This window comes from Elgaria multicarinata, chromosome 4 (assembly GCF_023053635.1).
Source record: "Elgaria multicarinata webbii isolate HBS135686 ecotype San Diego chromosome 4, rElgMul1.1.pri, whole genome shotgun sequence".
Taxonomy (NCBI): domain Eukaryota; kingdom Metazoa; phylum Chordata; class Lepidosauria; order Squamata; family Anguidae; genus Elgaria; species Elgaria multicarinata.
Genome location: NC_086174.1, coordinates 108,394,913 through 108,412,038, shown reverse-complemented (window position 1 = coordinate 108,412,038; position 17,126 = coordinate 108,394,913).

The window sequence follows — 17,126 nt, the reverse complement described above, 5'->3', positions numbered from 1 at the left end:
GAAGGCATGGCTGGCTGGAATCATGAACAGAGGCAATATATACAAGGCACATATGCATACAAATAGTCCAAGAAAAGGATATATAGAATCCACTTCATCAAATGCATCTTGTATCTGATGTAGTTATTGGGTCTTCCACAATAGCTTACAACCTATCCATATTTTAATGAGCTCTCCAAGTAGATTGTGATAAGGCATGGACATCTGCTTTTCAAATAAAATAGATATAAAGTTCCATTAGGCATGAGGAGAAGATGGGGCCCATCTCCTGCCCTGGGGCAAGGGTGGGTAGATTTCACGCTTCCAGGATCCACTTTGCTTTTTACTAGCACCCCAAGATTGACCAGTTGGAACCTGGAACAAAAGACATAGAATTAAAGAATACTGAGCCCAGAAATTTGTCTTAGGATTATTCAATTATTGACAACAAGCCCTCTTCATTGTAACATTATAATTTAGGATGGGGAGAAATCATTTTATTGCTGCAATTCTTAGACAATTAGAAGTCAGAATTCCTTGCTGATCTACTTCAGATCTCCCAGAGATCCACCAGTAGGGCTAGGTGGCTCTAATTTCAGTGGGGCGGAGATTCCATTCTGGGTTTTAGTTACAACCAGCCAGAATTCTAAAGGAGCTATCCAAGGTACTGAGCCATATCCCCAAAATCGGTCCAGCACAGCTCCTTTAGAATTCTGGCTGTTTGTAACTAAAACCTAGAATGGAATCTCTGCCCCACTGAAATTGGAGCAACCACTCTCTTCTGAGTAGATCCCGATCTACCTTCTCCCCATCCCTTCCTTCGGACATAGACTCACAGGTTACTTCTGTCCACAGGGGATAGTTTATGCACTTGAATTTTCAGAGCACTTTTTTAAAAACAAAAAACAAAAAGCAGCACCAATAATATGACTGAAAATGAAGCTGTAGTTACAGCAGTGGTGGGGTTGACAGATGCATTAGGAAAAGTACAAACTTAACTTTTATTTTCTTGCTGTGTTTATTTTGAGTGATGTGTCACTTGAAACTGCTTTGGGAATCCAACCAAGTCCTTTTAATGATGAAAATTAGCTGATTTCAAGCTGCCTAAATGAAGTTTATCTTATTTGTAAAGTAAGTCAAGTGTACAAAGAAAAGATGGGAAAAAACATAAACACAGCTGAGTACACAGACGCAGTGGTGGAACTCTACTAATTGCTACATGATTCAATTACATTTGGTTTTTCTAGTAAGCCTGGCAGTTTCATGTGTATATACTCAAATGATACAGGAGATGCAGTTATTTATGAGCCTCTTTCAGATATCATAGATCAATGGGCATCAAAGCAAGTTTCTCTGACTATGCTGTCATCGGTGAACTGTCCTAATCCCTTCATGAGAAGTACCAGAAAGCCATGATACACCTCCAGAGGTGGGCTGTACTACTTCAGATTGCTGGTGGGTGATTGGAGGCTTGAATGACCTTGCCTAATTCCATGGCTTCTGATTTCTCTCACCTGCTACTCTCTGCCTTTTCTAGTAAGCTGTGGGGGTACCACAGGGCTCTATTCTATCCCCTGTGTTGTGCAACATCTATATGAAGCCGCTGGGTGAGGCCATTAGGGGTTTGGGGTTTGGGTGTCATCAGTATGCTGATGATTCTCAGCTCTACTTCTCCTTGTCATCGGAGTCAGCTAGGGTGGTGAAGGTGCTGTAATGGGTAGGATGAGGGCCAATTCAAAGTGTTGGTAATGACATTTAAAGCATTAAATGGCTTGGGACCTCGATACTTGAGGGAGCGCCTCTCCCTACATATGTCTGCCCGAGACTTGAGATCAGTTGGAGGAGCCCTCCTCTGTGTTCTTCAAATGCGAGGCATATGCTATGGTGGGACATGGGAGAGGGCTTTCTCTGTTTGGCACCCCAACTGTGGGATGCCATCCCCTTGGAGGCCCAACTGGCGCCAGCGTTGACTTCATTTTGGTGCCAAGTAAAGACATTGGTTTTTAACAAAGCCTTTGATGGCTAAATTCACCAAGCTTGCACAGTGTTCTAACTGTTTTAATTGGTTTTTACTGCTTTTAAATTCTATACTGGTTTTAGCTTGATTAACGGTTTAATTTGTTTTTAGCTGTGTATATTTATTGTTTTATAGTTTGTATAATTCAATCTGTACGCTGCCCTGAGATCCCAGTGATATAGGGTGGGATGCAAATGTTTTAATTAATAAACTAAATAATAATTCCAGCCCATGGAAGGTGAACAGCAGGACAAAACTGCAGGTCATGTTAAATTTGTAGCATGTAGCTTTCTATGTGGTTTTGTTTTACTTGAAAGTACGGGGGAATCTGAATTGGGACTACGGCCCATGTGACAGGAAAGTTTAGTCCATGGGTGCAGAACCTGAGGCCCAGGGGCCAAATCTAGCCCTCCTGGACTCTCCAGATGGCCACACCCGCTTCCCTGGGCCCCACCCATTTTCCCCACTCACTGATGTTTCAGTAGTTTTTCGCCTTTTGTGCAGTTTTTTCCCCATTGTAAAAGGTTGAAATGCTTAGTTACCGGAAGTAAGAGCTTTGAGTTAAAAAAATATGCTGGTATTTATGCCCCACCCCTTTTGTCTTTAGCTCCACCCACCATTGAATGTGGCCCCTGAGAGCTTCTCCAAAATGAAATTTGGCCCTCAGGCTGAAAGAGGTTCTGCAGTCCTAGTATAATCCTACTACAATCCCTAGAAACTACTGAATTAGAACTTATCATGTTCAGTTCTATTAATTATACCTGGATGTGGAGAGTGGGTCTGCCACAGCTAGCCCTGACTCTGATGTAATTTCTTCCACCTGCTGCCCCCTCACTCTGCTCGTATGTGGGGGGATGTCAGGGAAACCTTGCATGTGTGCAGGCAGCAGGCTTCCCTGTACAAACATTCACCCCAATATGCAGATGGTGGACAGGCCAGAATATGGCAGAGATGGGACCACTTGGTGTGCTCCCAACCTTTCCTTCACATGATTAGTCATGTGGAAAGGAAGGCCCAACTTCTGGCCTAAATCATGATAAAGGCTTCCTATCACACTACTGGTGTTACTTCCCTAAGCAACATTGAGATGTTTGTTTTTATCACCAATTTGCTACTGTAGGGAATAGTTTCTGTGCTCCTTTATTTAAGCCATAACATAAATTGTTTGTTTGCTTGTTTATTCATTTAATACATTTCTATACCACCCAATAGCTGAAGCTCTCTGGGTGGTTCCCAACAATTAAATTCATAAAATAGCACACAACACAATACAATATAAAACTTTTCAAGTTTATAACTGTAGTATAAAATAGAAAACAAGCAAACAAATAGAAACTAGCAGCAGTGCAAAGTTTTAAAATGCTGTAACAGATTTAAAAGAACAGAAACTGAAAGATTACAATGCCTGGGGAAATTAAAAGGTCTTCACCTGATGCTGAAAAGAGTACAATGTAGGCACTAGGCGAGCCTCTCTGGGAAGCTCATTCCACAACCAGGGTGTCACAACAGAAAAGCCCCTTTTCTTTGGTAGCCACCTACCTCACTTCGTTTGGCAGGAGCTCCCAGAGAAAGACCACTGAAGATGATTTTAGGATCTGAGAAGGAGATGAGCCTTCAGGTAACCTAGTTATTGAAATGTGTAGTTTTGAGAAATATACTGCTGGGCAGAAGATATGCCATATATTTTCTTGTCTTGTTGCAAATGCAAAACGTGATTGCTTTCAGGTCATGATAAATAGTAGAATAACTGTGCCACAATCATTCTATAATGATTTCAGTTGTTAAACACTGATTTAAAACTCTTAGAATAATAAAACCAGAAGTACTGTAGTTCATAAGAAGTAATGGATTTTTCAACTTATCCTCCCAAAATTCAAATATTTTTTGCTTTATTGCAAAATGCAACATAAAGGCCCACAGCTCCCAGTACTGTGGTTTCACATCAACTGAAGCAAGTAGAGAAACCAGAATTAATCGCACCACCATCTCTGCACTGTAGCACACATGGGCTCTAGATAAGGCCATGGATATAAAGGCAGATATATAATTTGAGAGTTTAAAAAATAGACAACATTGAGATTATACCAATAGTAAGGAATGGTTCAATCCAATTTAGCTTACCCTTTCTAGAGCTGTCACAAAGCAAGTGACTAAGTTTGCAAATGATCCGAAATTATTTAGGGTATTGGAGGAGGGGTAGGATTCGCAGAAAGCTCCAAAATGGGTATCTCCAAATTAGGGAAACAGGCATTAAAATTGTAAATGAGGTTCTATGTAAGTAAGTGCAAAGTGATGCACCTTGAGGATATATATATATATATATATATATATATATATATATATATATATATAGGGTCTGAGCTGGTGATCACTGTCCAGGAAAGTAATCTTGGGGTCATGATGGATAGCTCCAAGAAAATGTTGACCCAGTGTGCAGCTGCTGTGAAAAAGGCAAATTCCATGTTAGGGATCATTACGAAAGGGATCAAAAAGTTTGCTTCAAGAGTTGCTGACACATTTTAACTCAAAATGACCAAAGGTACAGGTTTTATTAACAATTTGGATGGCAGATATACGCAATGCTTCACAACCAGGACATATTCCACTTGCATATTTCACGACATTAGCATTTTGTGACCTTTTTGACATATATAAATCTGTCTGCAGCATACCCTATCTCAGATGTTAGGAATCTGTAATTCAGTAGGATTAGTCTCACATTACCTAGTAAGAGGGAAAATTAAGACTGAGTTTATAACTGTGATCATGTTTTTGAATATGCTAGAACTCCTACATCACATAGGACTTGAGAAGGTAGATCAGTCACTAGATTAGAACAAACAAATAACTCCCACCCCCCAAAAAAAACAAAAAAAAAAACCAGTGAGGCAATCTAAGGCCATGGTTAGACCAGGCGATAACCCAGGGATCACCCCAGGATCATCCCTGTGCGTCCATATGACGCACAGGGCATCCTGGGAGCAGGGAGGGATGATCCCTCCCTTACCCCAGGATATCACTCTACACTTCTGTTGCAGTTTTTCCTGCAGTCCTGGGATGATTCCGAGACCGCAGGAAGTGTGGCCGGGTGTCGTGGTTTGTCCCAACTCCTCGCAAGTAACCGTGAGGTCCCAGGACCCAGGCATGAGGCTCAGAGCTCCTCAGGAGCAACGTGCCCATTGGGGGTGGGTTGGGGGGAGCGGTTTTTTTTTAAAAAAACCACCATGTACATTTTCGTAGGAGTACTCCTATGTACTTCTCAATTAAAATAAAAAACCAAAATGGTGGGTGTGATGTCCTTTTCCTTACTGGACGTTGCACGCTACGTATAGACTGAGGGAGGTGGATCTCGTGATCATAAAATCATGAGATCATACCCTTCCACCCCCCTCATCTAGCAATGGCCCAAGAGGCATGGTGCATTAATATACCTTAGTTTTGCACTTGTCATTCTGCTCAACTCAGCTTTGAGAATATTGTCTTTTCCTATAGCCCTCATTACAGATAAAGATCTTTCATTTTCATTCATTTCCACATAATTTCTCTAATGTGAATCTTAGTGTGCTATTTGGTTTACCAGGTCGCTTTATATGAAGGCTAGAAGGTCCTCAATCTAGAGGTAGGAAACCAAGAAGTTGCCTTACAGCAGAACTCAAGAAGAAGGAGAGATGGATTCTCAAAGTGCCTAAATGTGCAATCCTATGCATGTTTAGACGCGAGGGGGTCTAAATGTGCTGGCTGGGGAATGCTGGGCATTGTTTTCCTGTCTAAAAGCACATAGGGTTGCACCCTAGGTTGCACCCTAGGCTCATTCAAGCATCAGGGAAGCTAGTTCATTCTTTGTTCCTCCCCTCTTACTGTTGTGCAGCAGCTTCAGCTCAGAGATCCTGGTTTGTATTGTTATGTCCAAAGATTCTGGCTTAATGACAGTTAGCAAACCAGGAAAATAAGCCAGGAAATGTTCCAATCTAATGGAAAATAAGCCAGGTTGAGTTCTAATGTAACAGGTAATCCTGGCTTAATACAACCCAAGATGTCCACTTCAAAGCTAGCATGCAATGAGAGGGAAGGGCAAGGAAGAAGCATTCAGGTTAGATGTTTGTTCTTAGCTTCAAAAATCATGGTTTATGGAGCCTGGAACTGCCCTTGTGTTTAGTAGACCTCACTTATGGGAACAAAATGTTTTTTCTTTAAAAAAAAATATACATTGACTAAACTGCCCATATATTATGATCTAGAATGGATGCTCTCTTGATGATGTTGCACTTGTCCAGTGTTCAGTACACATCAACATATCTGTGGGTGTCCCAATGCAGGAACCCAAACTGTAGAATTCCCTTTCCTAGATATGGTCAGCACCGTGTTTTCTAATTTTTTGGTGCTCCCACTGAAGACCTATTCCAATTTAATCTGCGTCACTGCACTTTGCTATTAATCTATGTATCTGCTCTTCCCTGTTTTTGTTCTATTGGTTTTTAGTTGATAGATTGACTGCATGGTTTTATTTCGTATGTGTGTGTTTGTATTATACTCTGTTTGGGGATTATTTTATACTGAAAAGCAGGCAATACGTTTTCTAAATAAATAATAAAATAATAAAATATTCATTCTATTGTTCATTACCTTCTCTTTTTTTAAGGTATTCCCTGGCAAAGCTTTTTTTTAGCTTGAAATTTGGTGTCACTGCAGTCTGTGTGTAAAGTATTGAAAAGAATCATCAGCCATTATCTTCCTGACCTTCAAATAAATCTGCAGCCTCTCACATTTTTTTTTTTCATTCTTAGCTAAAACTCATGTAATGAGTCCACTGCTCAGGGCTGGCAAAGTGTTGTGCATAAGTTTAGAAAAGTGTGTGTGTGTGTGTGTGTGTGTGTGTGTGTGTGTGTGTGTGTGTATTTTCCTCAATTAGATTCAAATTCTATGCATTTGCCTCCCTAGGGGAACAGGTAAGAGATTGTTTAAAGTGTGTGGAACTGAACTGATTTTCCTAAGGGAACGAGCAGATTAAAAGAGCAGAATTTTAATGCTCATGTCAAATTGCCTGAGCTGTGAACCTATGGAAGTGGAGGGTGTGTGTGGAATGACAGCATAAGCCAAAAATAAAATAAATGAAATGCTGAATTCTCTTTGCAGTGGATTAAGTCCACATCAATGGATTTCTTTAATTTTTTGGAAATGATGCGGATACAAGAGGAGTAGCTAGCTAATATTTCTCCACCTGGATCCTGAGCTCCATGTGGGTTTTAATTTGCTTAAGGAGCTCTTCTCTGCAAGACCTGCCCATTTAAATGGGTTCATTTAGATCTGTCACCTCCACTGCCTTTCGGTGTAGAAGTCTTGTGTCTATATAAGTGACACAAACTCAGCATTACATTTCTGGACCAGGATACCTGAGCCCAGTCTTGATGGCACCGCATCTGTGCCACAAGGCCTCGGGCTCCCGCATTTGCACTCCTTCCCACCATCTGCACAGGAAGGAGCGCAAGTGTGGAGTTTCCGCCACTGCCATGCTGAGCACTGGGGTGGGGTGGGGAGGAACGGGGCAGCCAGAGGGGGAAGAAGAGCGGGACATGCAGTGCATGAACCTGGCTCTCCTACCTCTGACCTCCCTCCTCCCCACTTTCTCCCCCTCCAAGTCCCAACACCCTGACACACAGAGAGAGGAGACAAAGCAAGAAGCCCTACACTATATATCAGCTCTCTCCATGTGCCAGGATCCAGGGCAGGGAGACACACAGAGTTGCTGCCGCCGCATGGGCAACTGTGCACCATCACCCTGTGTGACATGGGCGCTCAGGGGAAAGGTCAGTCTCCCTCCCCCATTTATCTGTAAATGCAAAGCTTCACATTTACAAATTTTAAAAAATCATGGGGAGATGGTCTAGCTCGCTGGTCTGCCCCCTTCCCTGTCCAGCTGATGCGACCAATCAGGGGTCACCATAGGCTGTGGCACGCCTCCGCAGCAAACAAAAGTCAGAGTAAGTGCCCAACTTTTTTTTAAGCATATTTTTTTAAGCATCATATATATGACCTGCTGCCACTCTGGATCCACCCAAGACACTCTGGATCCTCATCAAGACAAACCCCTTTATTTTGAAGATTATTGTGCATGATCATAGCTTAATACTTTACTCCATCCAAAGGAATGGCCTCTAGTACATGAAAGCTTATGCCGTAATATTTTAGTTAGTATTTAAGTTGTTGTTTTACTAGGGCTTATCTACACCAAGTAGGATATTCCACTATGAAAGCGGTATGAAAGTGGTATATAAAAGGCAAGAGCCACACTATTGCTTTATAGCAGTATTGAAGTTCACTGACAACTGTTGGGGCTCATTGGCACATACCATATACCACTTTCATAGTGTTATATCCTGCTTGGTGTGGATGTGTCCATGGGCCCCAACAGTTGTCAGTACACTTCAGTACCACTATAAAGTAGTAGTGTAGATCCTGCCTTTTATGTACCACTTTCATACTGCTTTCATAGTAGAATATCCTGCTTGGTATAGATGAGGCCTTAAGGAACTCTCTCCTCACATGGGCTGTTTTTGAAGTTTAAATGACTGAGATAACATTTTTCAGCACTTTACATTTGGAAAGCACAAAAGAACTTATTAATAATAATGGTTGTTGATTGCAGATGAGATTTGAACTGCAATGAGGTTGTTTTGGTGAGAGGTGCCATCTTTTTAGAAATTTGTTTAAAACATATGTCTGAATAACAAAAATACTTTCGGTAACAACTGGAGAGGACTACTGTATGTCTTTTTTCAATGCAGTGGTTAATGATATTACTGAATAACTCCTGCCTTGTGATGTACTGCTATTGACTACTGTGGTCTTCATTGGGACTTTTTCTGTGGCAGTACTACAATTCCAGAATGCCCTCCCAACAGAAATCTGTCTGGATCCATCTCTGTGTCTCTTCAAACAGAAATAGAAGAAACATTTACTTATATGGGCTTTTAATAGGCAACTTCTAGTTATACTGGTGCTGTTAGGTTTTATGTTTTGTTTTGTTTAATGCTGGAAATCATTAATTGTATTATTATTATTATATTGTATGGTTTTATGCTTCTGCTGTATGGTACTATGGATACATTTATTATAAACGTGGGATGATGGTGATGGTGACGATAATGAAACAGAAATAGAACTTTCCACTAAAATATTTTCTGCATTGGATAAATTAGAAAATGAATCAAGTAATTTCTTTAGCCTTGCTTTGATGTCTTTTCAGGCATGGCAGACTGCATGGAATATATTAGCAACAGGGTCAACATTAGCAATTTAATTTACTTATTTAGGATTTAACATACTTTATCAGCAAACTTTATCTTATGTAAAAGTTGCAATGACAGGATTGCATCTTTCTTTTACATTGTCAGAGTGTATAATGGAATTTCTGACTAATGGAGCTTGCCTCCCTCCCTCTCTCTCTCTCTCCCTCTCTCTCCTGCCCCTCCTTCTGAAATAGGATTCAGCAATTTCGAACAAGATTATAAGGCAATGTGTGTTCTGTAAAGGACTTGTCTTTAAAACAGAAAACCTTTCAGCATCAGGGCTCCTAATGGGAAATTCTTGCAATTTAGTGGAAAGCCTATGGAATCATTTTTTTTTTCTAAAAGAAAATGTTAAATGTCTTGCTGCTGAGATAAAATAGCTATGTATGTTAAAAGAGATTGGAGAAGTCCTGCAGTAAGATTCAGGGAGAGAGACGGGGAAGTGGGAGGTGAAAGGCAGTGAGCGGGAGCAACAGCAGCACCTAGAGCACGAGCATTGCTGGCCACTGCCCCGATGAGGTGAAGGGGTGCATCATGCCTGGCAGATGCAGTGTGCCCAGCCCGAGCAGAGTGAAGAGGCAGCTGCCACTCCCTGGCTTCCCTGCCTTTCGGAAGTCTCATGTCTCATGAGACTTCTCGGATGCAGTGTCTGATGTCTTGTGAGACATCAGACACCTCATCCCAGAAGTCTTGCGTGATGTGGGGCTTCCAGGAGAGACGGCCAGAGAGCAGCAGCTCCCTAGCATTCCATCCTGCTGACTTCTGGACCAGCTCAGGAGGCAGTGTAATGAAGCTATAAGCTGCCATCGCTCACTGGCTTCCAAGAGGCAGGGAAGCCAGCAAGCGAGTGGCAACTGCCCTACCTCTCCTGGAAATCTCATAGCTCACGAGACTTCTGGGATGAGGTGCCTGACACCTCATCCTGAAAGTCTTGTGAGATGCAGGACTTCTGGGAGAGGCGGGGAAGACAGCAAGCGATGGCTACCTAGTGCTCCATCCCACTGACTCCTGAGATGGCTCAGGAGGCAGTGTGACAGAGCACTAAGCCACCACTGCTCGCTGGCTTCCTCCGGCTATTGGGCGGTATAGAAATGTAATAAATAAATAAATAAATAAATAAAAGTAAGCAGAGGCTGTACCACCTCTCCCAGATGTCTTGTGTCTCATGAAGACTTCTGGGATGATGTGTCTGACATCGTGCGTACGTGAAACTTCCTGTGAAGCTAGGACATTGGGATTTCCTTGGATATTATTAAAAAATATTAAAAATCCCCCGACCTCCCAGGATGGAGCAAAAGCCTAGGCAAATCTGGGGAAAACTAGGCAGTTGGTCACCCTAACATAGTCACCCTATTATGAGGGATAGGTTGGCAAAGGTATAATGCTCTCAAGCTATATCTGCATTATAAACATGCTTCAGTTTTAAACTGAAGCATGTTTATACAATTATAAACTGTTAAGGTTTCCTGCAAGGAATACTGGAAACATTAGCTTGGAGAGAGTGCTAGGAATTCTCTGTCAGAAGACCTTAGGAACTTTCTCTCGTACCCCCACTCTCACAGATCTACAGTTGCAGGATTCACTAGTGAGAGGGAATGTTAACCCCATTTAAATCTGCGATGCAGACATGGTCTCAGTAGATGCAGTAACAAGATACATTCCTTGGATTAAATTTTCCCACAAGATAAAGACAGGTTGCTTACCTGTAACTGAAGTTCTTCAAGTGGTCATCTGTGCATTCACACCATGGGCTCTGCGCAACATGGAGCAGCATCAGGAAATTTATTTATTTATTGCATTTTTATATTGCCCAATAGCCGAAGCTCCCTCGGCAGTTCACAAAAATTAAAGCATTCAAAGAATAAAACAAACAGTATAAAAACATGGTGTAAAATACAATATAAAAACACAACCAGGATAAAATCAGCAGCAGTGCAGAAATACAAATTTAAAATACAAATTTAAAACAGCAAAGTTAAAATTAAATTTATAGACTGTTAAAATGCTGAGAGAATTAAAAAAGTCTTTACCTGGCATCTGAAAGAATATAGTGTAGGTGCCAGGTGAATCTCCTTAGGGAGAGCCACAGCAGAGAAGGCCCTCCTCCTGGTAGCCACCTGCCTTATTTCCTTTGGCAGGGGCTCATGGAGAAGGACCCCTGAGGATGACCTTAGGGTCTGGACAGGTACATATGGGAGGAGATGTTCCTTCAGATAGCCTGGCCCCAAGCCATTTAGGGCTTTATATGTTAATACCAGCACTTTGAATCGGGCCCGGACCTGGACTGGCAGCAGTGAAGTTGGAAAAGGACTGGCGTGAAGTGGTCTCATTGGCCAGTCCCTGTTGTTTTGCATTCACACCATTGGCTCTGTGCCTGCATGGAGCAGCATCGGGAAACTTCTAAAGCTGAGGCGTTTGGGGTGGGAACCCCTCCACCACAGTGCCTTGCGCATGCTCAGAGGGGTTCCCGCCCATTCCTCAGTTCAAGGAGAGTGATGGCAGTCGAAGAGAACTGAGGAGAATGGGCAGGAACCCCTCTGAGCATGTGCATGGCACTGTGGGGGAGGGCTTCCTACCCCAAACACCTCAGCTTTAGAAGTTTCCTGATGCCGCTTCATGCAGGCGCAGAGCCCATGGTGTGATGCACAGAGACCACAAAGAAGAACAAGTACTCTTTCGCTTTTAAAATCAAACTGTGTTGGATTGATTTTTTCCCTCCCCAGGAACCTCTCCAAAAGACCACCATTTTTATGGCTATTTAAACGCTCGCATCACTATGAAAATATACTAGATGAGTCAGTTTAAAACATTCATTAGCGCCACCTCCAAAATGCATTTTCTGTGAGAAATGGCTTTGCTACATAGAGAGAGTGATTGGAATGTCAGGGATTTCATTTCAGGCAGCCTTTTTTGTTATTAGAGCAAGCTCATGTTGGCTACACATTGGTTTTGTTCAAAAGATATAATGCAAGATAGAGGAGGGGTGGGGGAAGGAAAGCCCTTCCAGTTTCCTTATTTGCTTCACACTACGCCTATTGTAAGCACGATAATAACAATTCTAATATGTTTTTCATTTCCTTGGGTGCTGCCTCTTACGTCTTATAATGCCCTTCAGGATGCTGCTGCTCTGGGAATTGGAAAAGTAATCAAAAGGGCCTATTCTTTGGTAAACAGTGCATTCCTACATTAAAACCATAGATCCCCCTGCCTTAAATGTGACCCAGGAAGAAACTAGGTCTCTTGTGTTGATAAGACAGAGAAGCTTCTTCCTCAGCCCTTCATGCCCCCTCCCTCTTTTTGCTATTTTAAAGGCCTCCACCTTTTTTTGTTTGGATGGATGGATTGTCTGGCTGACATTTATATGTCTCCTGTCTTTGTTGTTTCTGAATGTCTCACAGGCCTTGAAATATTTATCCTCACAACACCTTTGTGAGGAAGGAGAGTACTATTATCTCCATTTTACAGATGGTGAACTGAGGAACAAAGACTAATTGGATTTGTCCAGAGCCATTCAACAGCCTTTGAGCAAAAAGGAAATTAATCCTAGTCTCCTGAGATCAAGAACAGCATTTTAACCACTAACGCTCAAGCAAGCAAGGCCAACTGCTCTATTTACTGTCTCACGTAAAGGCCCAATTGTTGGTCATTTTCCAGCTTTTGCGATTCGTTCCCCACCACCCCATTCTAAAAGGTTGAAATTCTCTCCTAAGGCTGAGTTACTGGTGGTATGAGCTTTAAACTAAAATATGCTGGAATTTGGGTCCACCCCTTTTTGCCTTTGGCCCTATGCCCTTTGCCTTCAGCCCTGCCCACCAGCAGAATGTGCCTCCCTATGGATTCATTGGCCTCTGCTTTAGAAAGTTGCTTACAATCAGGACAGAATGTGTCATAGGCCATAGCTAGATGGGGCGATATCCCGGGGATTGCCCCGGGATCATCCCTGTGTGTCCACATGATGCACAGGGGATCCTGGGAGCAAGGAGGAATGATCCCTCCCTTTTCCCAGAATTTGGCCCTACAGTTGGTGACTTTTCCGTGGTCTCAGGATGATCCCGAGACTGCGGAACGTGTGAGCAGGCATCGTGGTTTGATCCGGTTCCTTGTGGTTCCTTGTGGTTACCTCAGGAGCTCTGTGCCCATTGGAGATGGGGTGGGGGGAGTGGGGAGTGTTTTAAATTTAAAAAACTTACAATTTGTGTATAAGCACTTCTGCGCTTGTCTCCTTTAAGAAAAAAAACACAAAATGGTGGGTGCAACGTCTTGTTCCTCCAAGGTCATCGCATGCTGCATGTAAGCAGAGGGGGAGATGTCATGATAACAATATCGTGAGATCCTCACCCCTCTGTTGCGCTAGACCCATAGGTCTAGCTGAGGCCATAGCAAACTGTGGACATGTAGAACTTCTGATGCTGTGACAGCGTACACATCTCTTCATAGGAGTATTCCCCTTTAGACAAGACAGAGGATCATGGGGACAGAAATAGTATGTTGATTGCATTTCCTGTTCTCCCCACTCACCATCCTGTCCAAAAAAGGCTCAGAAAAATGCTACTGGTTTTCATGAGTAGCAAATTGTCCAAGGGGAGGGGCTGGGAGGGTGAATTTTTTGTTGAGGAACCATCTGATATAATGCTTTAATTCTCCTGAGGGTATATTATTTATTATGTATTTATTTTAGACCCCCCCCCACACACACACACTTTTTAAACTCTTTTTTCAGCCAGCCAGGTTCTCAAGGTGGCTTACATAAAGCCAGTAAAACCCATAAAACCAGTAACAATCAATAAAACCATATAAGAGAAGTAACAAATAGTGTGTGTGTGTGTGTGTGTGTGTGTGTGTGTGTGTGTATGACAGGGAACAGTCTTGGCAAAACCTGGTGCCAAAAAGAAAACACTCTTGGCTCCCTGGGATGAGCATTTCAAAGTCAGTGTATGCCGCAAATAAAAAGGTTATCTTCTACCTCTGATCACCACTCACCAAACTGATAAAGATGTTATTTTCAAAGCTGTTTGGCACCAATGTTTGGATAGGTGTTGAGGATCCTTTTAATTGTACATAATTATTTTTAAAGTTCATTCTGGGTCTTGGGAATGAAAGATGAAATGCAAGGTATCTAATTACCATGTAATCCCTATAAACTGCTCATTTTTGTAAGTCTTTAGAAACCAGGTGGGATATTCCAAAGCAAATAGAAAATTATACAAAACATCCATTTCTACAATAATTATCTGTCTCGATATTCTATAGGGAAATTGAGAAAAGATGAATATATAAACCTTTTCAACCTTAACTTTTTATGAAATGTCGAATGGGTAGTAGTTGCAACAGATGAGCTAAGTCATCGCTAAGAGTAGATGAATGAGTAATTCTAAAAATTATCAGGCTTAATGGGCTTTCCAAATGTTCCTACACAAAGTATCATCATTCCCTACTCGCAGTTGTTTATGGGCTGTTTAGACAATGGTGTGACCCTTCTGTGCCTAATGACCACTCTTGGTGAATGCTCATTAGACATTTAATTCTGAAAGTGAAAGAAATCGCTTCTTTCACATGTGTATTTGTGCTTTTTCACTATACCACAGTGCCACCTAGAGGTTATGTAGTAGAAAAGCAGGAAAGGAAAAGCCCTTTGGGTAGTGCTTGGATCTCAATTCTGTGATGAAACAAAAAGTAGACACAGCCTATTAACAGCCTCATGAAGAAAAGCTGCCTATGACAAGTTGTGGCAGTGGGAGCAGTGTGTGTGTACAGAGTTGTTTTCAGAGTTGTAGTCAGCAATCCAGTGGGCCACTATGTTCTCTCACAATGTTTCTATAATTATGCTATATCATGATACAACATTGTTTTGCAGAGGAACTGTTGGGAGGGAAAAGATGGTATCCATCACTGGGAATTCTGGGTAATTTTACATTTCATAGGAGAATGGGGAGATGGGTTGAGGCATGCACAAGTGGATTGATCTAGGCAGCAGCACTCTTTCCCAATTACACCTTCATTGACTTTACAGCAATGTATAGTTGGAACAAATTGTTGAACCTTAAAAATGCTTTGTTACATGCAGACACACACAATAATAATAATAATTTATTTCTTACCCACCTCTCCACTTAGATCGAGGTGTGGAACAACAGTGAATATAAAACACATTAAAACTGATTTTAAATATGCACACACCACTCAAAGCTGGGAAAACTGAGGAAGGAATTATGGATTACCTATGGACATATGTTTTTAAGTAGTCACAACCACCCCTCAGCAACCTTTTCTATGTGGAAAAGAAAGGGAAAAGCAGCTTTGAGAGGAGGTGATATCAAGTGAAGAAATGGAGGAACAGATGCATAACCCTTCCCCTGCCCTCACCTTTTCTGCTGAACCTGTGCTTAGCCCATAGCTGATGGAGATAACTTAAGAATCAAAACCATGTCGTTCCCCCTTCCCATTTCTAGCATATCAAATCTGTGTTCACATCTTATCCGATGGATGGTCCAATAACTTTCATTTCCTGATGTATTTCTATTTACACTTCCCCACCCCCACATTTATTTGAGAGAGGGTAATTTTGATAGCTTGTGTGTTGGGAGAATCACACACACACACACACACAATACACACACACACACTATCCTACATTGCCTGTCCCTTGAGTAAGGCAACAAACAAACAAAAAGTGAACCTTATAAAGAAATTATTACAGCTGCATGAATGTAATTGTATGCATTTACCCAAAGAAAACACATTATTTTCTTCATAAGAAAAAGTATCGCAGAACATGAAACTGAGCCAAGAAGTGTACAACAGAAAGATAAAACAAATATTGAATCTGGCTCAAATGAAATTAATTCAAGTTATTCTGTCAGTATTGATGGGTAAAAATTATACAACTGAAAAATCATAGTGAAGGAAGGTACTAAAAGGGTACCTAGGCCAATCCATGCCCAATTCACCAAACTGCTTTTCCCTCCAAACCAGTCCCTACAGTTCAGATCTGACTGAATGTACAATGCAAATGTGTTTATATCTATAGCTTCAGTTTATTCTTTCATGCCAGTGTAGTCCCTATGAACTGGATGATTTAGTGCAATAAACAATTAGCTGAACTTTAGGCTGCAATCCTATGAATATGTACCTGGGAGTAAGCCTTATTGAACACAGTAGGCCTTATTCTTCAGTAAATATGCAAAGGATTGTGTGTTGTATGAATGTTGATTCAATGAACTTCAGAATGCTTAACCCTATGCACGATTGTGACTAAACTGTTCTGTGCTTTGGTGCCAATTGCTCCTCCTGGAATGCCATCTTAAGGCCATGGCTAGACCAGGCCTATATCCCGGGATTGTCCTAGGATCATCCCTGTGCATCCAAATGACACACGGGGGGATTCTGGGAGCAGGCAGGGACGACCCCTCCATTTGCCTGGGATAATCCTTAGGTCTAGCTAAGGTAAGGTGACCATATGACCAGATTTTGCCCGGATTTGTCCAGGTTTTTGATGACAAATCCGGGAGGGGGAGGGGAAATCCGGATGTTCCCCCCCAAAGAGCAACTCTAATGGGAATTAACAAAAATGCATATAACTCTGTCATTTTTTAAGATAAAGACATGAAACTTGGCACAATGGTAGCTCTTATGAAGGGCTTTAGTCATACCAAATTTGAAACAGATCCGTTCATCCATTGATTTTTTAGGAATTTTTTAAAAATTGAGGTTTTAAAATTATTATTTTTAAAATCGTCATTTTTAAAGATAAAGAGATGAAACTTTGCACCATGAAAGGATTTAGGTAGAGCTTTAGCCACACCAAATTTGAAACAGATCCGTTCATCCATTGATTTTTTAGGGAT